Source organism: Colobus angolensis, unplaced genomic scaffold (assembly GCF_000951035.1).
Source record: "Colobus angolensis palliatus isolate OR3802 unplaced genomic scaffold, Cang.pa_1.0 Scaffold50, whole genome shotgun sequence".
In the NCBI taxonomy this organism is placed as follows: Eukaryota; Metazoa; Chordata; class Mammalia; order Primates; family Cercopithecidae; genus Colobus; species Colobus angolensis.
The window spans coordinates 841,734-844,457 of NW_012118488.1; the positions used below are offsets into that span (position 1 = coordinate 841,734).

Sequence of the window (2,724 nt, forward strand, 5' to 3'; positions counted from 1 at the left end):
CCCAGGTAAGTGGAGCAGACTCCCCCTTTCTTTCCCTCTCCTGGCCTGTAACCTTCTGGGGATTGGGATGGGGGGCCGGCCGTTCTTTGCAAGCCCCGGTGGGAGGGGGAGGCTCTGAGCCGATCCTGCCCTGGCACCCCCCGCTCTTCGTCAGTCCCTAGCCCAGCTTGCCCCGTCCGCCTTTCTTTCTCCCTTTTTTCTGTCCCTTTTTCCCTTTCCTCTCTTCCAAGATGGCCGAAACGGGCTCCCCCTCTTAACTATTTGGCGTCTCCCTCGACCACCACCTCTTTGTGCAGCAGCCCCCGGGCAGACCCTGTTCCGAGGTAGCGAGGAGGAAGGTCCGGGGCAGCCGGGAGGGCTTGCGGGCTGCGCGCTGGGTTGGGTCGCCGCTCCCCACGAGCCAAAACCGCCCCTTGCTCTGCCCTATCTGCCCCCTTTTCCGTCTGGGTAGGGGTCCCTCTCCCATGGGCATTGGGGCGTCGTGGACGCTCAGGGACTTGGGGCCGGCAGAAGGGGATGTGCTTTGAGGCGGCCGCGAGGCCGGGGGAGGGCGCCCTTCCCCGCCCGGGCCCGGGTCCTCTCGGGCACCTCCCCCAGCCGGTCCCCGCTCCCTGTCCCGGCGCCGGCGCCCCGCCCCCTCCCTGAACCACCTCAGCAGAGCCTCCCTCCCGAACACCCCTCCCGGGGCCCCGCGGAAAGTTTGGCTCTAGGGAAGGTGGGAGCGGCTACCCGGTAACTGGGGTCCCTGATCCTTGGACATGGGCTCCTGGGGAAGCCCGGGCGGAGGGGGTAGAATGGGGATGGAGGGAAATTTATCGCAATATTTCCCATTGCCATCGGAAGCAGGGGGGTCCGCTAAACTGGCCCCCATTCCCCTGGGACGCCCAGCCACCCCACCGTCCGCACGCCTTCCTGCTGCTAGCTCTGAGGGCGTGGGACCCCCGGGCAAGCAGACACCCACTGCCTGTCTCCACGGTGGGCCCGGGCATGTCCCTCGCCCTCCCCCACTGCCCCGTCTGCCCGTAATCGCTCCGGTTGGCTTGAGGTGGGAGGAGGCGACCTGGAGGCGGGTTAATTTGCCAATGAATATTGTGGAAGTGTTACCCAGCGCTTCCCGAGATCTTTGTCCCTCAGTATCCCCCACGCTTCCTCAGGCTCCCCAGAGCTCTCTGTGTGGAGGGGAGGGCTATCTCCTGGTTGTCCCCTCCCCGCTCTATTCTGATGCCTCTTCCTCTGGGACCTCTGGCAGTTTCTGTTCCTGAAACTCTTTAATTTCTCTCCTTCCTCCCCCTCCACTCTGGTCCAAGGTGTTATTACTTGGAGCATAAAGCCAGCTCTGTTGCAGCTTTTTGGTGGGAAGGTTTTCCCACCAGCTCCCCTGGTTGGGGGTTGGGGGATTGAGGCTTTAGAACTGTCTTTGGAAAGAAGCAGGAAACCAACCCCAGGATCCAGACCAAGTGTAGCTGGGTAGGGTTCAAGTCTTGGGGGTTGGGCAGGAAGGGGGACTCTGCTGCCCCTGGCCTTGCCTGGGAGATCTTGGTTGATGGAGCTGTTGTCATGGGAATGGAGAGAGCCCGAACAGGAAGAGGGTACAGCTTTGTGCAGGTCAGATGCCCACTGCAGCCCTCCAGCCTCTGGTCCCCAGAGCTGACATTGGAAGCTGAACTGCCTTTGTTACTGGAAGACTTAGGTTATAATTTACTCTGGGTGGACCAGGGGCGTACAAAAGGTTAGTGTGTGTTTGCAGAGTCTGGTTCCAGGCAGGGATGTTAGGCTGTGTGCTTCTAGGTTGGGGGTGGATGTGGATGGCTCCTGCATCTAGTGAGGATGGGCCTGGCTCTGGTCTGGCTGTGATTGTGTGTGTGTTGGGGGTGGGGGTCGTGTCGTGTCTATCTGGCCTTGTGTGTATTCAGTGTGAGAGGTGGAGGGGGCTGTGTCAGGCTGTATGTGTGTGTATCTGGCAATGTGTATATTTTGGGGTTTTGCCTGTTTGATCTTAGGGAGTTGAGAGGAGAGGGAGGAAGGGAGGATTGAGTAAGCCCAGCTTCAGGAGGCCCTTTTCAATGCATGGTGGGGACAGGGGAGCAGATCTTTGTGTCATTGTCAAGGATTGGGGAAAGTTGGGAGGTTCACAGTTTCCCTAGGCAGACCCTCACGGCCCCAAACACAAATACAAGGGGCTTGCGCAGTTGGACCGACGAAGCTGGGAGAGAAACAGAGTCAGAAAACCCGGGGTCTGAGTCTTGATGCTGTACTCTGGCTGGCTGGCTGTGCCTCTCTGCAGCCTCTGTTTCCCCATGTGTACCACAGAAGTGGGGTAAGGTGATTAACGGGTGCCTCCTCTTCCTGCCTCAAGGCAGGAGTCCATGCTGATGGTCATGTTTGGACCAGACTGACTCCCAGACGGCGGCCCACTGAGTGGTCTTCCCGCCACTCCACGGAGCTGCCCTTCTTCCCTCCCACCTGCTGGGATGAAGCCAGGCATTACTGCTTTAGATGAGTGAGGAGCCTGGCCAGGTGCCAGGATGTTAAAAGCACTGGGGTGGGAGTCAGGCACTTTCTTGTCGCAGGACTGTCACTGCTTTGCTTTGTGACCTTTGACAAGTCACATCTGAGTGTGCTCATCTGTAAAATCAAAGGATCGAACAGGTGCTTCTTCTTTTTTTTTTTTTTTTTTTTGAGATGGAGTCTCACTCTGTCACCCAGCCTGGAGTGCAGTGGCAT

General features: G+C 59.0%; 1 protein-coding gene across 2 annotated transcripts in view; it reads left to right on the forward strand.

The window, feature by feature from the left end:
- Nucleotides 1-17: 17 nt before the first annotated feature.
- Nucleotides 18-2,724, forward strand: part of PCGF2 (polycomb group ring finger 2) — a 13,179-nt gene continuing 10,472 nt past the window's right edge. The window contains exon 1 of one of the 2 annotated variants that reach the window (XM_011959836.1): nucleotides 18-323. The gene's annotated coding sequence lies outside the window, so the exon portion shown is untranslated. Of the gene's footprint in view, nucleotides 324-1,568; nucleotides 1,730-2,724 lie in introns of those variants that run through there. The other variant, XM_011959837.1, reaches the window with a different exon arrangement.